This window comes from Rhea pennata, chromosome 5, assembly GCF_028389875.1.
Source record: "Rhea pennata isolate bPtePen1 chromosome 5, bPtePen1.pri, whole genome shotgun sequence".
Lineage (NCBI taxonomy): Eukaryota > Metazoa > Chordata > Aves > Rheiformes > Rheidae > Rhea > Rhea pennata.
In genome coordinates this window covers 29,502,113-29,519,195 of record NC_084667.1, presented here as the reverse complement: position 1 = coordinate 29,519,195, position 17,083 = coordinate 29,502,113, and the positions used below count along the sequence as shown (strand labels likewise).

Sequence of the window (17,083 nt, the reverse complement as noted above, 5' to 3'; positions counted from 1 at the left end):
CCAATTAACCTCTCCTGTCCAAGTGTCAGTCACTGCCTCCTAATTGAATTAGAGAACTTGGAATTCCCCCCTACCCTTGCTTCACTTGCCCTCGTGTAATGCGCTGTTTCTAGCTTCAGTATGATTCTGTTAATTAAGACAAATTTAGAGACTTGGCTTTATTTCTGCACTATCTTGAGGGGAAAGATACTGTCATTCCAGCGCAAGGACTGCGTAGCCTTCTGTGTGCACTAAGGGGTGGTGGTGTCTGATAGTAGCGCATACGGTGTTGCATAGTTTTATGTCCACAGCCAAACATACTGCTCACTGAATTTCAGGTTTATCTTATTTTTAAATGATGGTGAAAGCTACAACATATTTTTATGGAAGTCTTTTTTTCTGCAATATAGGGTGCAACATCAGAAGTATTGTTTGGAAGAAGGGAATTTTGTTGTGGTGATATTCACATAGTATTTTTACTTGGAATGAGACACTCAGAGCTTCTTAGGTAGAAGCATTTCTTATTCTTGCACTTGCTAACTGTGCATTGATAGTGTGTTGCTACAGATGAGGGCAGTTAGGCTGTAACAGCAGAAGACCAAAATGAAGGAGGGGAACATCTGCAAAGTATTCTTGTAACAAATACCGCTGGTGGGCTGGCTATGTACTGCCATGGCATTGCTGATGCTAGAAATACTCAGAGGTAAAGGTGACTCAAGCAGCTGATCTTCCAGAAATGTTTTCCTGGAATGGAAGTTACAGCATTATATAAAAGCTGTGAAAACATAGCTTTGTCATCACGCTGTACCTCAGTCACTGCACCCTCCCTTGCCCACTCTATGATGGCCACATCTCTGCAAGCCTTTAATGGCTTCATTTTATTCTGTTGGAATTGCTTGGCTGACCCTTCATACATTAGTGAAGAACATTCTGGTTTAGAAAAGTAATTATTAAAATAAAAGAGCTTACACATTCTTGGTCTTCTTCACCCTCTTTTGCATTTCTTCCATAGTGTTCTTCCCTTACTATCTTCCTGCTGACTTCCACTAAATGCCATAGCTGAATTCAAGAGTATTTGCTCCCCTTTTTACTACTGTGTATAGAGGCATTTGGGCATTCAGTTACTGCTGTTGTGCTGTAAATTTTATTATTCTTACTTCTAGAAAGCAATAGTTGATTTTATGGGATCAAATCCATCCTGTTTCTAGGAATGTAATCACAGGGCTAGGAATGAGAAACAGGTGGATATATACATAGATTGGGAGAAAAAAAAAACATTAGGAACCATATTAACTGTTGTGCATTGTCTATAAGGACCTGTAAACGTTAAAGTTCTGGGCGGTGGGAGGAGGAGATTAGCAAGAAAAAGACTGCTAGAGGCTGCACAGCTTCCCTGGGAGTGGGTGGTGTGGTCCCACCAAATTCCAGTCCTCACAGAGAAGCCAGGCAGCACTGCTGTTCAAGCAGGTTCGGTTTTCACAGATGCCTTTTATATCAGGCTGCTCCAGGAAACGAGTTGCCTTGCGGAGACTGTGGACCTCCAAAATCTACACGAAGAACTGTTAAGATCAGTATCTGGCTACCGACCAGACAAAGTCTCTCGGCTTTGGATCGTTACACAAACACTGTTTTGATACAGCCGGAGCGCGTGTCCAGTGCTTTCTGTTTGAAAATGACAACTTGTAATGCTGAAAGCCAGCAGGAGGATGCTGCTATTGTTATTTTAATTCCTTCATGGGGATTCTTACAATATGGGCAGCCATGTGGCATTCCTTGTTTTAACAAGTATTTTGGGATGGCATTGTTTTATTGCATGCATCCTTGGTTTAACATGTGCAACATATAAGCCTTGGACAGGTTTTCTTCCAGCCTCATTACTTTATCTTTCTTAGCATATATATAGTCCTTGTAGAAGCCAGTGTGATGAGAAAGGAAATTTTGCATTCGTTGGCTGCCAGTGCCATTGAAACCGACTGGAAGCTTTGACTGTGAAAGAACTTACTGGCTTTGGCCTGAAACTTTCATATTACCTCTCAGATACAGAGGAAACCTCTCTTGCTCTTTCATTCCTTTTTACATTCACAGAGTCTACATTGATTTTTGTATATAAAACAGTACCAATTACACGACCAGTACCAGGCAGTAGGTTCTAGCCTACAGTGAGACTGCAAATTGACTCTCCCATGGAATCTTGTCTGCATTGGTTAATATTTACTCCATTGCTCTTCTTTTCTCATCTTGAATCAAAACACTGTGAATTTAAGCATGTCCTTTTTCCGTTCTATTTCTGACTTTTATTTATAAGATGTGAGTAACCACATTTTGCTATTTCCTAGCTGTATTGTGAAAATTAATACCTTAAAGGTTGTGGGATGATGACATACTTAGATAATAGTATAAAAAGACTTACCAGAGGCAGGCAAAAACAAAAAACAGGATTCCTTTTTTGTCTGCCATGTATGAGGTTGCATCTTTTTTATCGTATTTGGTAGGACTGTACTTCAAAAGTACCTAGAATTCCCATCAAAGATCATGTTCTCGTAGAAGCGAGTTTTGTACTTTTTGTGTGGATGCTTTTCTTTATGGGCAATCCTGTTACAACACAGAAATGAAGGGACAGTATCTGTATCTTTCATACTTTGAAAATCAAAGCAAGAGCAAATGAGGCTTTGTTCTACAGGTGATCTTTCTTACCTTGTGGTAGAACAACAGGGCTGTTTCTGCACTAGGGGGTGTAATGGGATAATAAGGCACAGTACCTGTCCCATTAAAAAATCTAGAGTTTTCTTGCTGTTTTTCTTGGCAGAATTTTCTTGACAGAAAGCCAAAACAAAGGTTAGAAGATGAATATTCTGAACTCCTGCCTAATATTACTTGGTTTTTTATGTGCCAGAATCCTATAGGACTGAGAGCACTTGTGTCAACCCTGTGACTTAATATTTTGTTGCATCATTTGCCTTCAAGCCTCAGTGGATATTTTTCCTGAGCAAAATATTCAATATCTTGTCTGTCTGCTTCATTACGTTAATTCCTCTTCATTACAAAACACGCTTTCCTTGCCCTTTTTTGTGCTCCTTCTGGCTCTCAGCCTATCGTAGAACTTTTACTAATTCTTGTGCTTCTTTCCCCTTGACTGATAAATTTTCATTATTGGTTTTGCATGAAAGTCATCTAGGCTCATACACTGAATAACCTCTGTGGTCACTTAGTGATTACATACGCTGGCTGAGGTAATTTATTCACTTTGTTTTGGTGTGAACATGTCCCTTGGGTCTTATAATGGCTGTAATCACTTGACCTTAGTGACTGTTAAATGCTTTAAACACAGTTATTTTAAATTTATAATTGTTTTCATTAAAAATCTCTTATAGTAACTTAACTGACCTAACAGTAAACACAGCATTATGTACTGAAGAAGAATTAAGATGTTGCCCAATATGTTTTTTATTGAATGTACTCAACATGTTATCATTGTTCCTATTTTTGCTGTCCATTCTTACTCAGTCATATATGGGAATTAAATAGAGGATTATCTAATTATAGATAGCTCTGTCTTCATAATATAGTATTTCCTTTCTGTGTGATGGGAAGTGACCTCAAAGAATTGAAGGAAAAGCAAAGATAAATTCAGTCAGATGTATCTGTCTGAGGAATGATATGTTTGTTATATGTGAATGATTTGCATCCCTCTTATTCATTTTTATCAAAAGGCCAATCTTATTTTCTAAATTTTTTTTTTTTTGGTATAATGGTTGTCTCTTACTTATGGCCTTACTTCTTTGATTTTTTTTTTCCTTATTCATGCAAAATTTGTAATGTAAGTTTGTAATATGCTGGACAAACTAGGCAAAATTCTCCTGTGATCGATGTGGATAAATCCAACAGGTGAAAGCACTGTCAGTTTACAGCGGCAGAGCTGAGCTCTTTTTTTTTCTTTTTTCTTTTTTCTTCTTTTTTCTTTTTTCTTTTTTCTTTTTTCTTTTTTCTTTTTTCTTTTTTCTTTTTTCTTTTTTCTTTTTTCTTTTTTCTTTTTTCTTTTTTCTTTTTTCTTTTTTCTTTTTTCTTTTTTCTTTTTTCTTTTTTCTTTTTTCTTTTTTCTTTTTTCTTTTTTCTTTTTTCTTTTTTCTTTTTTCTTTTCTTTTTGAGTTGTTTGGGGATTTGGCAGCCTTATTCTTTTGTGCTTTCTTCATGTCTTGCTTTTGTTCTGAATGCATGTTTCTTTTAGATTTTATCCTGTTATTGCTATATTTCTGTGGGGTAATAATGAGTAACCTTGTGAATAGTCCAGTAATTGAATACATATGGTTTTGGATGGGCACAGATTTCTCTTTACTTGTTATATACCCTTGCCTTTAGCAGGAATGGTGTTGATATATCTAAAATAAAATTTTGACTTTCTTCTGTGTTGTAGTTCCTCCACTATGATCCTTAAAATAAGAAGAAAAGAATGATTAAACTCTTTCAGTGTGGCAGTTGTCTTGTTACACCCTGCATGTATGGCTGCAGTCCTCAGAAATGTATCATCAGTTCTGTTAAGTTTATTTTTGTGTTGGTAGCACTGATGTTTCAGCGGGTCTTGTTCATGCGGGATGTTTTTGAAAATAGCTGTTTGGTATTGGAATAGCTGACTGTAACAAGGCCTAGATGACAAAATGGAAGAGCACTGAAAATGTTGTGTTGCTCTAAGAGGTATGGACAGCCAGTTTGTTCTATGTAGTCTGCACTTAGCTGTCTGTATTAGCTCATGTTAAAACTTGAAATTATATCCAAAACTCTGACACCTGCAAGAATAGTGTTTGATCTTGAAGATGATATAATCTGAAAAAAAAAATGTAGCAAAACAGTAAAGATGAGGCTCTTTTCTTATCATTGTTTAAAAAATCGAGGTCACCTTCGTCTTTTATTCTTTGTGTATCTAGTCTGGCTCAGTTGTTTTCTCTTCTGATACATCTTTTTTTCTCTAGGTTAATGATGTCTTCTCCTAAGTTGTGTTTATTTGTTTTCCTCACAGAAAAATTCACATTTCTCAAATCTTACTTAGGCACAGTCTCCTATCCAGGAATATTGTATTTAGGGTTTTGTCTATGAGCGTGTTCCTTTTGCTTATGTCCGTTGAAAGTAATTTCATTGTGTCCAACTGTTTGTCCTTCAGAACTTATTATTCCTTTTAGCATCTGACATGAAACTTCTTTATAAAAACAAGCCAGCAAGCTCTGAAGTATTCCACATTCAGAGGAACATTAGCTCAAAGTATTCTGAATTAATTTAGAACCAAAAGGAAGCTTCTGAGTATTTTAAAGTAAAATTATAGCAATAAAAACAAATCTGTTCCTATTTTTAATAAATTGATTTATTTCTGATTTCTGTTCTTACCATCTGGAGCATATTTTGAACCCTATATTGCTCCACTTGTTATAGCTGGAATGAATAATTAAGTGACTAAACATAAAATACCGTTTTGATGAGCAAAACTCTTAACTCTTGAAAAAAATTTGCATTCGTTGAAAGTGAAAGAAAATGCTGATGTGACTTTAATCCTGTAAGCATGTATGAGTTTTGCACAGCTGTTCTGAGAGAGAGGGAAGCAACTTTCTGAAAAACCTCTTAGTCTAATTTTGCAAATAGCCGCGGTTTCGGTGGGGAGCTGCCCTGGGCTTCAGCCATGGGGACAGGATACACTTACTTTAATGAGAGCTGAAACTGGTGCTGCCTAAGACATTTGACTCTTCTGTTGGTGTTGGCATTCTGTGATGCTGCTGAAACCCTTAGGAGTTGCATGCGATTTGCAGGGCCCAAACCTTGCTGGCTGCTTGCTTCAGAGCTGTTCAGAACTGGGGAATAATTGAGACTTTCAGGTGCAGTGGCAAGCCTGTAAGACAGTTTTATTGTGCCTGCCTGCTTATTAATTCTAATTGCGAATAGATGCTGACTTTTACGAGTATGAAATATGTCAGTGCAATTTCTTTATTTAAAAAAAAAACATGTATGCAGTGGAATCCATCAATGTTCAGCTTTTCTTTTCATAAACAGTTTTTAGGCGTAGTGATACTACTTTTAAATTTTTTCTTCTCACAGGAATACAAAAGTAGCATGAATGTTATGTTTTTACTGTATTTTTGGAGTTGTGGGAGAATACAACCACGTGCATTTTCCTGTAAAAAGAAGAATGAATAACATTTACTCTGATACACCAATCCACAGAGAAATGTGAAAATGAAAGAACAAAATACAAAATAGTGCAAAATTCTACTTTTGTGCTCTGCTTATTCATGATTGCTTTTTTATATTTATCTCTTAGTTGGGATCAGTTATTTACTACATACTTGTGCAAAACAGCCTGCTTAAAACTTTGAAGGTAAAATAGAATAAATTACTTTCTAGATGCGCTATTTTTGAAAATGCAAAATTTCTGTTCACTTAAGTGGAATTTCTGTGTGAGGAGCAGTTTAAGTTTATTCATGTCTGATCAGTTGTTTCTTGGTTTTGTTTTTGGTTTTCCCAGTAACTTTTCATAAAGAAATTTCAGATGAAACTATTTTTTCTATCTGTTGATGGAATGCAGAGAAACTATGCGCTTGTTTCATACATTGTAGTCACTATAACTTGCTAGAAATACAGTGTAATATTCTCTATACATCTTGCCATGATCAATCAAACTAAAATTTAAAGTGGTATTTGAAGGTCATTAGAACACTTGGCTCAGGTTAAATTTGCTTTCAGAAAGAATAATATTCCAAACTGAGTAGTTTCTTTGTATGTTTAAGTGCAACATATTTGGTAATTTTCAATGCAAAAAGAGAGCCAGTGAGTACTGGAAAGTACTGCATAATTCTTGGACAGGACTTTTAATCACAATAATTACACTGTCGTTTCTTGATCTGCTTCCCTGTACTACTGTTGGCTTAAAAGGAGGGGTGATCAGGTTTCAGATAGAGAACCATAACCAAAACAAAAGTATAAAATAACCAAAATAATTTTTCCTTTCACTCCCCCTTTTCCAGCAAATCTCCTTTAAAATATAACAAAGATTTATGATCATTGCATGGACTAGGCATGAAACAACTTACACTACCCAAACAGAAAGTTTTATAGACATTGTCATCAGATTCTTCCACAAGCATTGCTGCTGCAGCTTTGTATCCTAATATGAGAATGATTTCAACGGAAAGTAGTCAAAGTGTGTATTCTTTGTACACCAACCATTTGTCACTTAAAAATTAAATGTTGCATCAAAAATACAGAGTATAAAATATCTCTCTTACAAAATTTTCACATCACACACTGTATAAAAAACATCTGATTTTTGAAAGGATCTTGCAGTTGGTAGAGCATCACATTCCTGCTTAGGAAGGACAATGGTTGCAGGGGTGGAGGAGTTGCCTTGAGCAGAGAGAGGCTGGGCTGAGGGGGAGAGAGCACTGCAAATTTTAGTATAATGTGTAGTGTTCAAAGAAATTTTATCTCATCGTAAAGATTAGCAGGCTGTGTAATTCAATTTAAAGCTGGTTGGCAGTGTCCTGTCTATTACAGCTTTTTTTTTTTTCTTTTTTTTTAATCACCACTGTTATTTTATATTGTATACAACTACAGAACCTAGCAGAGAGCAGGAATGATGTGAGGGTTTTGCATTCGCTCTCCCCCCACCCCACCCTCTGCTCTTTTTGGTTTTGCGTGTGGAGAAATATGTGAAATTACCTTAAACTGAGCTACAAAAATGTTATCTTGCATTTTTGGTTTGTATAAAATGATTTTTTTCATGGCTAAACAACCACTGAGAGTGACAATCTGCTAAAATGTTAAATGAGAGGGGTTGAATCAGGCTTAAAACTCAGATGTTAGCATTTATTCACAGTATAGTGGACATTACTACGCTGCAGAAAAGCAACGTGCAGCAGTTTGTGTTAATGCAAGACTGGCAGACCTTTATCTTAGAGTGATTACCTGTAAGAGGGGGCTAATAAGCGTTCCAAGAATTGATGACTTCAAAAAAAATTTTTTTTTTTATTAAAGAAGAGTAGATTGTTGCTTTTGACTGGCTGTGACCCGCCTGCGCAGCTCGTTCGTGAGCCCTCTTGTTTCAGTGGGCTGGAGCTCAGAGTTTTCTGAGCGTACCGCATCAGGAGGGAGCGAGCCTTGGTGCTGAGGGGCAGCCAGAGGGAAGCCTCTGCCTCTTTCTCCCCCCGCTCCCTGCCCTCTCTCCCCCCAGTAGAGGAACTGGAAATCTCCGTTGACCCTATTTAGGGAGCGTATTGATTGTGGAGGCCGGGCATCGTATTTATGGGCAATCTGGTGCTGCTGGGCAGGAGAAAACGTTCCTTCTCCCCAAGCTTAACTTCTGAATTTCCGTTTTCTTGTCCTGCGTTGTCATTCTGAGCACAGTAGTTTAAACAGCGTTACTTGCCTGGAAGGAGCCGCAGGCAGCTTCTCCCAATTGGGCTGGTGTAACGGCGGAGGAAGCGCCATGCCGTGGCGTCGCGTTGAGCCGCGCTCGTGCCTGCATTGGCCTGTGCGCCGGCAGGCCCGTGTGCCTGCCGCCGCTTCGGGAACTGCATTTCGCAGGGCTTAACATCGCGCGGAGGCGCGGGTCACTGCAGTGCTTCGCTGCCCTCTCGGAGGATGCTGTCCTGGGCTGCGCAGCTCGTCCCTCTTCCCTCGCTCTGCATGCTGGCTGTGAGGTGACGGCTCCTAAAGCCTCGCGTACCGTTGATGGTGCTTTTAGCAAAGAAGGAAGAAAGCTGCACAACAGGGGATGGCGCTATCAGGAGAGAGGCAAGGAGATACAAAGCCAACCTCGAAGAGAACAAAACAACATCAAACTGGGGGAGGGACAGAGGCTACAAAGAAGAGAGAGACGAATGAGACAGCACAGGCGTGTGAAGTAGTCAAGTGGAGATTCACCTGCTTTTTCTAGAGTTTAATTTCTTCCCAAGGTAATAAAATTAACAAATGAGAGCTCAGGAACTCTCTGCACTTTCTTCAGTGTAACCAGCCACAGAAGCATAGTGAATTTTAATTTAAAACATGGGCACGAATGCAAAAGTTTGCCATGCTTCCTTATGTTAATCTGAGCTGGTCTCATACGTTACTCTCAAATATCTTAGTCTCTAAGCAGCATTTTGTATTTGCATTCACTGCTGTGAGATGAGCAGGAAGGTTGCAAGACACCCATGAAGGTCTGTGCATGAAGGATGGTTGGAGATTTCCCCTGAAGACTGTGGGGAAGGGGCTTCGTTCCCTCTGCTATCTTGTGTACCTAGCAGAAGCTTTGGTGGTCGGTGATCTTAGCACTACTAATACTTGCAGTCCTAAGAGAAAAATTACCAGGCTGACATCCCTTCATAACCACTGGCAAAGCAATTCCTGGAATAGCACGGGTTGGTAAGGCTGTAGGGAAAACCATTCCCCATTTGTAGTCTCCTGATTGTAAATTATAGTACTGTGTTATTAAGTAGAGTTTGGAAAGGGAGGAGGGGATGGAGAAGGGGATGGCTCAGAAGGCAGGGTGCTGGGCGAGCTGCCCGGCCTGCCCTGCGCCGGGAGCGCAGGGGCAGAGCCGCTGCTCTGGTGACTGGCAGCTGGGGCTGCACGACTTGCAGCGAGCTGCGGCGTTTGTCTGAGTTCCTAGAGGGGACGGCATACAGTCAGAGTGGAAGCAATATAGCCGTTCGCAAACAAATGCTTCCGCGAAGCCAGCTGTAACAACAGCGAGGCTCGCCTTGGAGGTGAAAGGGCAAAACCGTAGCAGAACGGAATATAAATACGGAATAAATTGTTACCTCTTTGTAAGTGACTGCAGTAGCTGTTCTGTTAGAGCTTTGTCTTAATGACCTGCTCTGATTAACTATAGTCGTCTCTTTATTCTGCAAAACTGACTGTCTGCAAATCCTACCTTTTTGTGGGAGCTTTTGCTTTCTTTAGACTAGAAATGATGGCTAAAGTGAGGAATTCAACAGAGACCTCAACTTTGAAGAAAGCACAGAAGGTGAACAATTCCAAACGTTGCATACGTCAACAGTTTATGGATGACACTTGTAATTACAAAGAAATATTTAATTATGCACCGGAATCTTTGCTGTATTTCTGTACATAAAAAGAAACAGGTGCTGCATCATATGGATTTTGCAGCACCTCATGAAAATATTACTGTAAGTTCAAGTATATGTATATAATCAGACATACCCCTTGAACTTTCTTCGGAGTTGTTTATTTACCTTACTAGGTGAGGTGCTTACTATTATCCTTATTTCAAAAAGGAAGAAAGACAGCTGTGGCAGAGGGCCTGTATACTTACAGTAGCGAGGATATTAAAGATAGGAGTTTCACCTGAAATCTGTCACAAATGAAGAATATGAACTCTTTATGCTGCAGGATGCAATTTATACTACATACAGTATTTTCCATTCACCTTCTTTGGAAGGACAACTGGGAGATGTTTAGCCACACATATAAAATTGCCCACTGAAAGTAAGCCATGCCTTGGCTTTTTAAGAGACTTTAGGTTAAACATTTTGTCAGGAGATGCTGGGATGCTGTAACATATAAATAATATGATAATTAAAATGGCTTGCCCAAGGCCAGGAGAAGAGATAAAGTGGCAAAAAAATAGTAGCAGAGGCAAGATTCAAGCTCAGGAATCACTGGCTCTGATTTCAGTGATTATGGTTTTATACCTTTCTTTAGGCTTCAAGATTTTCATAGAGGTAGGCTTTTTTCCCCCTTTGGATGTCTGGGGTTAGTATATGTGTTTGAACTTACAAGAAAAATATCTGAGGGCACGTGTTGTTCTGCTCAGGCAGCTTGAGATAGCTAGGAAAAAAATGCGTAAGAGGAATTCAGTTCCTTGTAATAACATGATACAGCTGGAATGATTTGGTTGTCTCCTTTAGTAGCTAAGAAACCTCTCTATGGGCTCGGGTATTAAAAGGAATTTCCTTACCAGACTCAGGAGATTCCTGGTATCCAAGTTGATCTTGAAAGCCTATAATGGAATGTTTATGTTTATTTGGAATAATAAATTCAAACTCTGGCTTCAGAAAAGGTCCTGATAAATGATAGTGGAGCTTCACAAAAACCTCTACCTGAATATTTTTAGTTGACTATAATTTCTGTTTGCGGTCTCGTGTACTTTCTCGGTTTTTTTTCCCCCTCCCTGTTTAAAAAAAAAAAAAAAAAAATCTTCGAAGCAACCATGAAGGTAATTCTGAAATATAGTAAGTAGAGCTGTCAGATGGATGTTGGTCTGCCTCAAGAAAAGAAGTTTAGTTCAGGTTTTTAGATATCTCCTCCTGTGACTTACAAAAGGAAGAAACAATTTCCAGCCAACATCGGCATCACCATCAGAGAACATGTTTAAGAAAACCTTTCAGTATCAAAGTTGCAAACATTTACAGGTAAAACCACAAATTACCACAGATGAAAATTTCAAAAGCACCTAATTCCTTTAGCACCTAAGTTATGTTTTCAGAGTGATTAAAAAACTGAAGTACTGCTTTTAGACAGCAGTCCATGCTCCTAAGAACTTTTAAGATTTTTTAAAAATATTTTACCCTATTTCTTCTTTTTCCTTTCTGTTTATTTTACGTGTGATTTTTCTTGATACCACTGCTTATTACTTCTCCTTATTTTTATTGGAATTCATCCACAATATGTTAGTGTTTGGTAATCAGTTAAGCCTGGGCCGTGCTATGTCTTGTAGTTTACCAACAGTGCACTCCAGAATCTTAGTTTTGAGAGGAAGGATTTGGTTTCTGGGTGCACATTGAGAAGTTGTCCAAAGGATACTGTGTCACAGAAGGAAAATTAAAACAGTTATCATAACAATTTCTCGTTTTTATGTTTCGAGATATTTTGTTCCTCAGAAAAAACGTTCTGATTACCTTCCTAGGATGCAGGAAAAAAGAGGTATTTTGGGGAGATGGTTTCAGAAGTCCTGACTGCACTTAGGCTGCACAAGAGAGGGAGGCATTTGCCTAGTGCTCTGTGGGTAGGAAGCAGCAAAGACTCTGCTTCCACATTTAAAAATGAGAAACTAAATAACTGGAACAAATTCAGAGAGGAGAGAAACAAGAGAATCTTTCTGGCAATTGTGTGTGCCTCCTGATTCTTACTTATTCATATTTTGATAGATGTTGGAAGGCAGCTGATACAGGTCTATTTAATTCCATGGACAGAAAAGGGAATCCTGCTTCTGGTGTAAAGGTCCCTGTTAGGCAGAAAAATTTGTGGGGTAGAGTCTAAAGTTGAGTGCTCTGTTTAAAATTCTCATAGATTTGTGGCGAGTTTTCTTTCAGTAAGTAGTAAAAAATTGGTTTCCGGACTTGTTTCTCTTTTAGATGAAGATTTTACTGTCTGGTAAGCCTAGTCCTTAGCATTCACTGGCCTTTTGCAGTGTGAAAATACATGTATATGAAAATACCAAGACATGGTCTGTGATAATTTTGATTAGCTTAATTACTTTCTGTATAATTGTTTCTCAAGATGACCCCCTTTTTGATGGCTTTTATTCGTTCCTTTTAGGAAAAAAAGGACTTAATTGGAACTGTAAATTACAGAGACACAAAGGGTGAAGTATGAGAAGTAGGTCTGCAACTGCTTATGTCAGACAGTGACTGTTGGTTTTGTGATATTCTTAAGATTTAAAGAGAAAAATCATTTGAATGGATGCAATATGTGCACGCACAAGTAATATCAACTACCAGTGTACTATTTCAAAATCTGGTGAGTTTCCTTATAAAGGATTAGGTTATATAGTGTGAGGGGGTCTCTGAAAAGAAAATAGAATTGTGTGTTGATGCCTTTAGAAATACTATTTGAGGGCAATAAAATGTTCCCTGAAATTCCCTCCTGAGTGGAGAAAATGGAGTTTGTTTGCAATAATTGCATTTTCTAGCATTTGCTTTCTCACTTTCCAATATGAGTTAAGCCAATTGGAACCTGTGATTTCGTTTTGCTTATTGGCAAAAGTACCATGTAAATTGATCTGTGATGCATTTATAGAGAATACTTTGAAACTTTTGAAATAGAGATGCCTTTTTCTTATTAGATTTAGATAGTATTAGGGTTCAATTCTATATTTTAGCCTAATATAGTAGTAACCAGAAATGTTCCTTTTCAATTTACTGTTAATCAAGTTCAAGGAGAGCATTTCTGCTTAACTCTGCTGGCACTGTGAAGGCTGAGAATATTTCCATCCTTAGTGTTGGTATTCAGGGTTCAAGAGCTGAGCCATTTGAAACCACACTGAGCTGAAATCAGTTAAAATTGGCAACCCTAATGCATTAGGTCTTAATGTATTCGTGTTTGATGTTCCTGATTGCAAGAGAAACTGTAAAATGTTGCGACAAAAATACAACATATTTCTGTATATCTAAATATGATTAGACCCTAAAGTACAGAGGGTTAGGTGCTTGCCTATTTGTAAGCATAAATATGGGGTAATTCTGTTCAGAGGAACATGCTCCAACTTTATCAGATAAAAGATAAGCCAATTCTTTTCTGAAATCTGTATGTATTATCCCAAGTGAATGCTCTTTCACTTAAGTGGAGCTCTTTAAAAGTGCACATACAGCACCAAAGCTGTCATGGTAGTCCTTTATGTATTGTTTTGCTTCTAAGAAACCTAAGAATAACAGGAACTACCATTTCTGCAAGAATCATTTTTTAAAATGAAAAGAAAAAATAAGATGACTATTGTGGTTTGCAATAAGGATGTTGTCTTCAGAATTTGCTAAATTTAAAGGGAAATTTCATAGCTGTCAGCTTTTTTGGTTTTATGTAATTATGTATTTTTTCTTAAAAGGCCCGTTTTGGGGGTTACATAATTACAAGCCTGAAGTAAAAGGGCTAGCAAGCAATTTGTGCTCCTTATGTTTTTTAATTTTGAAGTCAGTTTGACCTCACTGAAAGTCACTTCACTGTACTAAAATTGGCAGTGGTGTAAGCTGCAAAATCTCAAAAATATCAAAATTTTTTTTGAATTCAGACTAAAAAAAGCTCCTGTTTCAGAACAAATAGATGCTGTGCATTAATTGATAAAACTTCGTGGAACCTTCTAAGTTTCAAGAAACAGTTTCAATCACATTAGCCCAATGAAATTCAAATCAACTTTGTGAGATTCAAAACCAAAGTGTAATGTCAGGATAGTTTTGAAGAGGCCATGGAACACCATGAAATGAAGCAAAAGGTTATCACTTGTATTATGGTACTTTTTTCTATTAACAGAGAGGAAAAGGATATTAATCACAAACAGTTACATTAGAATAATGTTATGGTTGAGACATAAATGCATAAAAGCAAGGAATTGTTACCAAACGTCACAGTGTCCATTAAATCAGACCCACTGGTAACTAGGTTCTGCAGTATATATGGCCCCGTTTCAGAGATCTACTGTGGCGACGTTACAGCCTAGGGTCGAACAAAATTCACTTCGTTTACCTATGGGTGAGGTAATGAATGTAAGTACTTGGTATTAGGTACTGCTGTATCTGCTCATAAGTGACAGTATAGGTTAAGTGACACCTCCAGTATCTGTGGTCATTCGCAGAGGACTGTATATGCTGCGATACCTTGGCAGTACATAGCTGAGTTGTAGGTGCTAAGGCAGGATTCACTAGGTACTTCCTTGCTTTCATGGGTTTATGGCTCAACCTTGGCATTATTGTAACGTAGTTTTTTGTGTTTAATGTTTCTTAGACTTGGTTTTCCATTGCCAGCATGGAAGAAATCCTAATGCATGAGTTTCAGAGGAGAAGGTAGCAGTCTGAACCTGCTGTGTGGCTCGATCAGCAAGTGTGAGTATTAACGCTAGAGCTGTCAGGCCTTGTGAAAATTAATGAAGCCTGACGGTTACAGAGTGAAAGGTCAGAGGCAGAGCTTGCACTTACGTAACATGTCTGTTTTGTTGTGTCTAACAGCGTTTTCAACAAAGGGGAGCTTTAGTGTACAAGCTTTAGATTTATCGCAGGAATTCAAGGGTCTCAGCCTTTGCTTGTCCCTGTGCTGTGGGCTGATGTTTTCTTTGCATAAAGGCAAAACAGTTTAACTTTCATTCATCTGTCCATCTTGCTGTGTTTCCCATGCATTGTTTTGCCTTTATTTTTCCTTCTTCAAAATTTTCTTACGGGGGGAGGGAGAAGGACTTAGAGACATCTGAACTATGACAGTTAAAAGAGGTGGTGGAATATTTTTCATCAGGTTTTTGAGAGATCTTGTACTTTAGCTCTTTTTACCTCTTCAGAAGCTTATTCTATTTTTATGCATGTTCTGTCTATTATTTGCCTACGTTGCTGTAGTTAATTGTTTCGCTCTTTAGGTTGCTACAGAAAGAGAGAGGGAAAACATGTAGAAGCATGTGTGTTAAGCTTTCAGTCTGGTTTCAGTTTTAGCTTTTCCATTGAGGACTTTTTGTGAAGGCTGTTTGATTAGAACTGCCAGAATGTTTTCAGAGTTAATCTCATTCTAGAAAAAGACCTGCATTTTTCCTACCCTGTTTTGGATTTCAGTATCTACAGTAGATTGTTTTCTGTTACAGTGTGAGAAGCCCAGCATGTCATGTAAAAGCTAGAGTCCGTCTACTGTGTTTATACAGTCTAACTCATATGATGCTGCAGACGGAGAAATCAGAGTCTTTGAGATACTCTCTCTCATCTCTTAAAATGCTGAAAGGGGCCTGTGTGTGTTGCAATAAGAGTACTGTAAATACATGGAAGATAGTGCAATCATTGCCTTAAGTTTCAGTGGGCTTTCAAAGAGAAGCGTCTATGAAGAGTTACAGTTCTGCTGTAAAAGAATAAGTCCTGTTTGGTGACGTTTGGTTGTCCTGTTCTGCCGCCTGTTGATCGGCAGTTTGTACGACTGTGCCCATACGGCTTGTAGTGACTTGTGCTGCCGCAGCGCAGTGGCTGGAAGTCCACAGGAACAACATGAAATCCGCTCCTCCAGTGTTTATCTCTGCACTTGTATATGGCTGGTCATAGGCGAATGCTTCATCTGTGGCCAGTCTTGTACTTTTGAAGCGTATGTATGATATGCTGTAAGTTAGAAGTGATTCACTTGCACAGGTTTCTGTCTTGTACACATTTTCTCTCATTTTGAAGGGACTAGGATTTGTAGTTCAGGAGTTTTAGGGCCATCTCAAAATACGACCGAAGAGTCTGTGACCCAATGAAATGGGCATGAAAACACTTAACATTTCGTGGAGTGTTGTGTGACCTGAACAGTTTATATATGCAGATGCATATGCAGAGCTTTGTATCAAAAGCACTTGTGTAGCATTTTTGTATGCAAATACAGGGTTCTACCACTACGTAGGCAGTTAGTGTCACTTTAGTCTAACTCCCCTGCCTCCCCAGTGGACTTTGTAGGTAACCATAGCCCAAATTCTTTTTCCTTTTTTTTTCTATTTTTATAGGAAATTAAGCAGTTAACGTTCATGGTCAGTCAGACTCCTGTTTGTGTCTGACAACTCTACAGAACTTTGGGTGTAACTAAAATGTACTTGTGTGAGGCATGAGCCATGCCATTAAACCAGGAATGATTGTTCAACAAATTGAGGGCTCATGGGATCAAATGCTTTGAGGGAATGTAAAGCCTTGTGTTGGCAAAGAAAGGCAGTGGCACAGGACTGAGGACAATTGCTTGGGGGACATGGGGATGAAAGGACTGGTAAGTGGGACTGTAGCCTGAGAGTTAACTGGTGAATGGAGAAAGCACAGAAATCTTTGAGACCCCCCCACCCCAAATTAATGTATTTATATGAACCATTTAGTTTTTATAGTTTAATTATAGTTACCTAAAGATACTCTTTCTTGGAACAAAACTGGTACTGAAATTTTGTCTTCCATAAGAGAACGACTTGTCTAGTTACAGTATTTTCTTAATCAACGGCTCCATGCTGCACTTGTCACTCCTGCTGTGGACAGATGTTGAAAAACAGCTTGGCCAAAAAAGTACATTTGTATATATAGAAGAAACTTCCCCCATATATCCATGTGTGTTTGTGTATGTATGTACATCTATCTATATAAAATCTGTTCCTTCTGAAGATTTCAGATATTCCAGTATAAGTCTGTCTGCTTCACAGACTCAGAGCTTATTTGTCCAAATC

At 38.4% G+C, this 17,083-nt stretch overlaps 1 protein-coding gene across 3 annotated transcripts in view; it reads left to right on the top strand.

Moving 5' to 3' along the window:
- The window catches only part of MPPED2 (metallophosphoesterase domain containing 2), a 119,506-nt gene that overhangs the window by 47,626 nt on the left and 54,797 nt on the right, over positions 1-17,083 (top strand). The window lies entirely within an intron of this gene.